Here is a 9,109-nt window from a genome sequence, read left to right as displayed (position 1 = left end):
ATTAGTTTGGTTTAGGATCTAACTATAATATGTTCCTACAGTATATAATGTATCTTTTTTACAAGAATAAGTTCTCCATAGGTTTAAAGATGTTTAGAATTTGCAAGGTTACAATAATTTTTAATTGCACAAATTTGTTATACTCTGGTGCATTTGGAAAAATGAAAATGCTTTTATTCATGCGAATACTTAACCTAACCCTTGTACTATTACAAAATAAATTCAAAGCTTAACACGGGACATAAACTCTATAGTGATTTACTCTAGTATTATGCATTGACGACTCAAACAAAGGGCTACTTAGCATCTACCTTGAAGTGATTTTGCTCAAATGTAACATTGTGATATAACTTTCACTCGCAACTTAGGCATCTCGTCCTTAACTATATTCATTAGGGATTCTAATGAAAGGGTGGTATTAGGTTGTACCAGGATTTGCTTAGCCCAATCTGCATTTATGGCTGAGGCAGTGGCAATTAGAGAAACCGTGTTGTTGGCCTCAAATCTTAAATGATATCAATGGTTGTTCATGATTTCTCTTCTTATTTTGTAGAGACAACTTGATGATATTAATGGTTTAATCCTTGATCAAATTTGATCCCTAAACAACCAAAACATCTTTTTTTGTTAAATATGCATTTATCAAGTCATCTTCTATGTAAAATGTAAGTTAAAATACTATGTCATGAAATGTATTTGGCCTAACCTTACATGTTTCAATTTCTGCATAATTTTAGCATTATGCACTTAAGTGGATACATTTTGCTTAAGCAAATCCCAATTTAGTGCATTTTAGCCAATTTGGCTTCAAGCATAATCATGCTTATATAAGCGAGTACATGATCACTCAAGTGGATACATGCATGCTTAAGTGAATTTGAGATTAATTAAGTGAATGATAGGCTTCATATCCATTGCTCTATGTCCCAAATTTGCTTAGTTTTAGTTATTTTTGCTTGGAGGCACTTAAGTGAGGAACAATTTGCTTAAGCAATAAATAGCTTACTTAAGCGAGATAACCTCAAGGTTTCTTCTCCCTCACTTAGGTGAGGTTCACACATTGTTAAGTGAATCTTTGCTTGCTTAAGTCTTATTTTAGTGGCTTAAGCGAATTTTATTGATTTTCACTTAAGTGAAGCAATTTTTTATTAAGCAAAAACCCCTTATAGGCTACAGTTTGTGCCAAAATTGCGGAGAATCTATTATGAAAATAGTAAAGCCAATTTTGTAATTTGAAATAGTAATAGATCAATAAATAAAAAGAAAAAGATTTTAATTGAATATAATTCCTATTCTCTTGCTATCTTTAACTTGAAAACAAAAAGGAGAAGTCTCCTATAATTATGGAAATAAAATTAAAGGCTAAAATATTGTTGTCTCGCTTATAAATATACCTTCCTAAATGAGATTTACTCATCCTATTTCAGTGTGTTGACATTTAGAAAGAAAAATAAAGTTTTTACTATGAGATTCTCTTCATGTTGTATTATCCTATTATTAAAAGATAATGTTGTTATTCTCCCCTTATAATTAGAAAGTTGTATTAATTTTTCACATAATAAAAGTTTCATTTTTACTATTTCTTAACTCTATTTGGGGAGAAGAAAAATGGACAGGAGATTTGAGATACTTTCTTAAAGAGGAGAAACTTTATGCTCTTAAAAGGATGAGTGAAGGTCATTTGTGACTGACCATAATAACAATCTAAATACGCTATTTTTTCTACTCACAACATCAAATTTCAAAATAGTGAAAAATGAGCATGCAACGCTTTTCCATCAAAGTCTACTAGATTCATATGATCAACTTGTCATCAATATTATAAATAATAATGTCGTTGACTCTTTATCCTTTAATGATGTGACTGTCATTCTTAAACAATAATCTAAACATAAAAATAAAGAACATAGTGAAAGTTCAAAGCAAGTATAAACTTTAGTAGTAATAAGAGAGAGATTGATAGAGCATGACTCTAGTAAGAGTCAAAATCGTGTTAGATTAAAATTTCAAATAAGGAAGAATATCAAGTGTTATCATTGTAGTATGAGAAGAAGACACTTAGAGAAAGATTATTGGTATAATAAAAAGAGTATAAAAAGGAGCTCTAAAACAATGACTTCTCAAGAGTGTGTTGCGAGTACCTCTAATGATGGAAAAATCTTTTATAACAAAGCATCAATTGGTTCTAAATGTGGAAAATAACTCATGGTTGTATGGATAATGAATTTAGAAGCAACATGACACATGACTCCTTGCTAAGATTGATTTTGCACCTACAATACAATTTCAAAAGGATGTGTGTTCATAGGAAATGATCATTCCATAAAGATTGTTGGAATTGGGACTATCAAATTAAAAAGATATGATGATACTATTCGCATGATTCAAGAGGTACAACATATAAATAGTCTAAAGAAGAATTTATTGTTTATTGGATAATTAGATGACTTCGAGTGTAAGATCTATAATAAAAAAAAAAGGTTTTAAAGGAGGTTAAATGCACTTTTTTAGTGATGAAGGCAAAAGGATCATGACTAATTTATACATACTTATGGGAGATACTTTACAAAATGCAGATGTGTCAATTGCAACTACTAGTCAAGAAGAAACAACGATGATGTGGCATCGCAAACTAGGTCATATGTCAAAATAAGGCTTGAAGGTCTTCGCATAATGTAATCTTTTACCTGGGCTAAAATCAATAAGTTTATCTCTCTATGAGCACTGTGTGATAAGTAAACAACATAAATTAACATTTGATAAATCGATTGCTAGAAGTAACTACATATTAATGTGTGGGAGTCATCAGAAATGCCCCTAAGAGGAGCAAAATATTTTATGTCTTGCATTTATGATTATTCTAAGAGACTGTGAGTGTACTTGATCAAGAAGATATCAGGTGTGCTTTCAGTATTCAAGGAGTTCAAAGCATAAGTGGAGAGCTCGAAATTGAAAAGAAAATTAAATGCTTGAGGACAAATAATGGAAGCAAATATGTGGATGGTTAGTTTATGGTATTTTGTAGGAAATAGAGTATTGAGAGGCAGTTCATAATTCCTCATATACCTTAGCAAAATGGTGTAATAGAGCAAATAAATAAAACTCTTTTAGAAAGGATACTAGTTATGTTGAAAGCAACAAGTTTGATCAAGTATTTCTGGACAGAAACAGTGGAACTTGAAAGTTACGTGATAAATTAGTCACCATCAATTGTGATTGATTTCAAGAGACCAATGATGTTGTGGAAAGGGAAATGGCGGATTACTTTTCTTTACATGTATTTGGATGTCCTGTGTACATGATGTACAACTCTCAAAAAAGAAAAAATTTGGATCCAAAATTTAGAAAATGTATATTCTTGAAATATGTTGATAGTGTCAAGGGATATTGTCTGTTAGATCTCACTACTCGTAATATTGTTATCAATAGATATGTGATATTTGCAGACAATAAATTGCTAAGTGCACAATAAATCAACAACACTGCTAAGAAGAATGCTATTATACATATTGATGATTCTTCTGAAGTAGAACTTAAACGTGAAGAACAAGAACCAGATGAGGATGATGATGTAAATGTTTAATAGAGACTATTATTATTATTATTGAAAACAAATAGGTCTATAAAATCAAATGAGATAACAATGATCAAGTGGAACAACATCGTACAAGAATGATAGTTAAATGATGTGCTAAGAAAGAAAGTATTAATTTTTAATAAAATATCCTCTTGACGTTATATTGTCCTATCATTGAGAGACTATTATTATTCTCTTTGTAATTAGAAAAAAATTATATTACTTTTTTGCATGATAAAATTTTTATTTTAAATATTTGTTACCCTATTTTAATCATAAATATTTACTTTATATACTATAGTATTTAACATCTGAATCCCTCAAATATGTGTGAATTCAAAATAGGTCTAAAAAAATTACAAGTCATGTAGCATTTGCTGAAGACTTCGTGACATTTTCAAAGATCAAAGTTAATTCTACTTGCATGTTCGAAAGGTTTTCAATGTTCGACGCAATGCACATTACAGGGCATTAAGACGAGAGAGAATAAAAAAAATATGAATAATAATATACTTTGGTTAAAAGACAAAGAAAGATAAACTTAATGAAATAAACTTCAAAAATTTTCTTTCTTTTCATGCTTTTAAAATTTAATTTTAACTTTTTTTTTCCTCGTGGTTGTTTCTCTGCACTCAAAAAAACGGAGACCAAGTCAAAAATGCAAAAACTTTCCAAACTGTAGCCTTCGACCTTTTTTCAAAACACACACAATTAACAATCTATTAGATCCTGAAAAAACAAAGTAGTCCATGACAACAGAAGTTCATGATGGGGACTGGTACATGAATGCATAGAAGTTATTAATCTAGCCTGGATTTTTTTAAAATTAATCAAATTTTTTACACAAATTGATATTAACCTATGCTAATTAACTTTTAAAAAGTCAGATGAAAAGTATTTATAATTAAATTTTTATTATATGAAGAAAATCATTATATATTTTTCTTTAATATTTAATGACAAGTTTATTCAAATTAAACTAAATAAAAAATTGATAAAATTTCTAACTCTCATAAACATTATTAAAATATAAATGAAAATCTGTCCACGTAAAACAATAACTATATTGAAAAATTCACAAAATAGTAAGCAATTCATCGTACATAGTAGATATAACTTCGTTTTTCATATTTTCTTTCGTCAGATCTAAAAGAAGAAAACATTGGTAAACGCAGTTTGACATATTAATGTCAAGTAAAGGGGTGTACAGAATGCCTTTACATGCTATATTTTTAAGTCTTTTCTTGTTTTGTGTGATAAATTAAGAGAAATAAAGAAACTAAAAGTGAACATGAAAAAGTTGCTGTCAGCCAAGACTGAGATTAGTTGGGAATGAGGAATACTTAAAAGTCTTTGCTATGGAGCACGGTTCATTCGTATGGTACTTAAAAGTCTCTGAGTTTTACAACATTTATTTACAGTTTATTCGAATTAATAAAATAAAAAATAATTTTTTACAATAGTATTTAAATTAAGTAGAATTATTATAAGTAACAATTTTTTAAGTATTTAATATAATTAAATTAATTGAAACTCTACCTTTTATGTAGATGAGAGGGAAGAATAATAAAATAAATAAATAAAAACAGTTTTTTATACTTCTAAAAAATTAATCTTGATAATAGGAACATTTTAAGATATTATTTTTTCTTAACATAAACTTTTCAACCGCTTACTTTTTTTGTTATGAAAAGGTTTATTTGATTTTTGAAAGGACATGAAAAGCATAGCTACGTTGAATATCGCATTTTGTGCAAAGCTGGTTTTGGGGAGACCAAATACACTTGTTATGCGCTCCCATTTTTCTCTACACATTCAAGAACAATGATAATATATCTTATTTCACTTATAAGATATGTTTGAATTGAGTTAATATAACAATGAAAACTTTTAAGAACTTATTTTACAGAAATTTTATTTTAAATATAAAATTTTATTAATCTTAACTCTTAAATTGAAGATAAACAGTTAATAATAGTAAAATTTTATTAAAAAATAGTTATTATAATTTTAATATAATAATTATATATTTTTTTATAAATTTTTTTTATTTATGAATGTTTAAATTTAACCTAAAGGCTAAAATTAACAAAAATCTTAATAAATATTAGCGTTAGGAGCAAATGACTAAAAAGAAAAAGAAAACAATTGACGCAACAGTCTTGTATGCCCAAAAACTTAATGGCCAATCAATGATGCAGCATGTGGATATTTGAAAACTATATTATTTTGATGTACTGAAGATTTGTTTATTTTACACTTATAACTATTATCATATTTTTAATAAAAATATAGATCTTAGTAAAAAAAAAAATAATATTTAGATTAATTTATGCATATATTTTAATCATATTTAACTACTAAAAAATAAATTTTATTCAACTTTGAATTAAATATATACTAATTTTCATTTTTATTTTTAAATACAAATATTTTAAAATTTACATTAATAAAATAATTATGAACATTTTACATCAAATGAATCTTAAAAATTCAGTTTTAATTTTAATCTTATTTTTTTGTCATTTATTTTCAAATTTAAATTTTTCTTTAATTTATTTATTTTTAGATATATGATATTTATTATTATTATTATTTTAATTTATAGAAGCATATATCTTTTTTGAAATATCTTTATTTAATAATAATCTTATAGCATAACCAATTCTTTTAGTTACTATGGAAGACATTAGAGTAAGTAATTACCTTTGTGTATAGATTACTTAGGCACTGCCTAATCTAAACATACAAAAATAAAATAAATTACCTTTGTGACAATGAAGTGTTGTTTGGTTGAAAGATGAATATATATGGCGTGATTCCATTGACGAAGCTTAAGCGGGGAGGCAGTGTGAATGTGCGTCTTAAATGAGTCAAAAATTAAAGTCTTGACCTTGTCACCAACAAGGACATTGATTTAAAAGTTGTTTCTCTCCTCAAAGACGTCATCAAACATTCCTTCACACGCTCCTCACTGCTAAATTCGTCTTCGATTGGCTAAAAATCATCAACTTCATTGTTCCAGTTCTCCACTTCATGCGATGTTACCCCATTTTTTTCTGAGTTTCCTTACCCTAGTTTTCCCCCTCTTACTTGCTTTTGATTAGTTGTAGAAACTTCCTTATGTTTCTTCCTATGTGACGATGATGCTCCATTCCCAACAAAGAAGAAGACTGTTTGTTGCCATAAACAAAGGAGAGACTAGAAAGCTGGAAGGTGTTTTTGTCCAAGAAACAAAAAAATTTGACATGCTCGTAAGTAATCCAATGTCATATGTGCTTTGTACATCACCTTCTGTAGTGAGAATTGGCACTCAACAATCCTGTTTGTGGAGAGTTAGTAATCATAAACTTCAATTACTCCATAAGTTAATGTATAGTTGATAATTTTTGCACCAATTTTTGTTAGCGTTTCCTTTGAGTGTAATCCCATATATACTTTCATCCTGGCTTAGGTGATCCACTTGAATACATTGAGCCATACCAAATTAGTGCATTACTTTATTATTTAAAATATATTATTTTAATATAATATGATATTAGTATATATTATACTAAATTCTTTCTATTATCTTTTTATATATTTTATTGTATAAATATTTCAGTTTATTTTCATCGTAACAAATTATATACATACTCAAATTAAAATAAATTTATTAATATTAATATTCCTAAATTAATTATTTTAATATAATAAATTATTTTAACTATTCTTGTCATTAATTAATAAATTATTTTTGATTTCTCATCTAGTTTAATCTAGAACCAACCCAGACCACGTATCTTGCGATATCGAACTGCTTGCTACTTGAATCAACCTCTGGTGGTAATATTTATTTAATTTTTTGAATATGACTATCTTAAAAAAAAAATATTTGGATAAGGATGGTAAGAGAAAGAGTAAGAATTATTATGAGAATATGATAAAACATGTAAGTTGAGATAAAAATAGTAAAAGAGATGTTAGTGTAAAGATAAATCAATACATGAAGTCTTCTCAAGATAATTTTTACACAGGTTTAAACAAAAAATGTGTTAACTTGTATAATAGAACTTGACATCATGAACGAAAAAGATATGAAATAGAATTTAAAACTTAAAAAAAAAAAAATAGAATACTTGTTTAAAATGATGAAAAAATATCACCTTAACACTAATACAAAAATATTACTACAATGATTGAGATGAAATTAAAAACAAATTCTTCTACAAGAACTAATATATAATTTTTGACTAAATTATAAAAGATAATTTTGTATAAAAATTAAAAGACAATTTAATCCTGAGAAGTTGAATAGTGATCTATTTATTGAGATGAAATTAAAAACAAATTCTTCTACAAGAACTAATATATAATTTTTGACTAAATTATAAAAGATAATTTTGTATAAAAACTAAAAGATAATTTAATCTTGAGAAGTTGAATAGTGATCTATTGAGAGAGTTAATTTTGTTATAACATATCATAATAATAATAAACTTTAAAAAAAATTTCATATACAAATTGATATATAATTTTTTTTTTTACTTTTATGAACTAAATTACAAAAATGTGTGCTATATAGAGACAAAAAAAAAATACTGATTCTTTACAAAATACTTATCCCTTAAAAAGAAATTTTAATTTTTTTTTTAAATTTGAAATTTAAAAATAAATACTCAATGTAAGAAAAGTTACACAATATAGTAAAAGATGTTTTAAAAATATTATTATTTAAGATAATTTATAAAAAATAATTCATTCAAAATTAAAATTTAAATATATAGCTAAAAATAAAATTGACTTTTTTTTTCCGTTTATTGAACGTGAATCCTTCTCTGATTTCTTTAGCTGAATTTTATCCGTTATTTTTTATTTACTGTTCAATCCAATGAAATAAAAAAAAGGAAATTTGTTGGTACGTATTTCATTTTTTTTCCTTTCTATTTATTTATTTTGCTATTTCTTTCATTGCTCAGACAGAAAATTAAAGTTTTTATTTACCAATTTTCGATGGTCAAACTAGTTGTTAATAAACTTTAAAACATAATTAGATTAATATTAAAAAATCTTACAAACTATTGCATTTAAAATATTAGATAAAAAATTGACAGTGAATTTTTTTATTAAAAATTGAGTGAAATTAAATTAGGAATTATCATAACGTATGGTAATAAAATTTTTAAATTTTTTTTTAAGCGTTTAACTCTACAAGTACTCTTTAAAACTTGTCAGTATATTTTTTAACACGTATTTGAAAATATACGATAAAATTTTATAAATATAAAATTTCATTAAAAATGATAAAATATTATATAATTTAATGCATTAATATTAAATATTATTATTTTAATAAAAATTTATTTATCAATTTTTATTATATATTTTCAATATATATTTAAAAATAAATAAAATTTTAAAATATATAAATTTATGAAATAAATCTTTTCATACATTAAAAAATCAATTAAATACTGTAGAAAACGTGTTAAAATAATATTGCCAAGTTTCTTTCTGAAAATATATCTGGAGAGGGACGGAGATAGAATATTT

The sequence above is a fragment of the Abrus precatorius genome, unplaced genomic scaffold (assembly GCF_003935025.1).
Source record: "Abrus precatorius isolate BTA unplaced genomic scaffold, Abrus_2018 Scaffold10, whole genome shotgun sequence".
Lineage (NCBI taxonomy): Eukaryota > Viridiplantae > Streptophyta > Magnoliopsida > Fabales > Fabaceae > Abrus > Abrus precatorius.
This window is presented reverse-complemented; position numbering follows the sequence as displayed.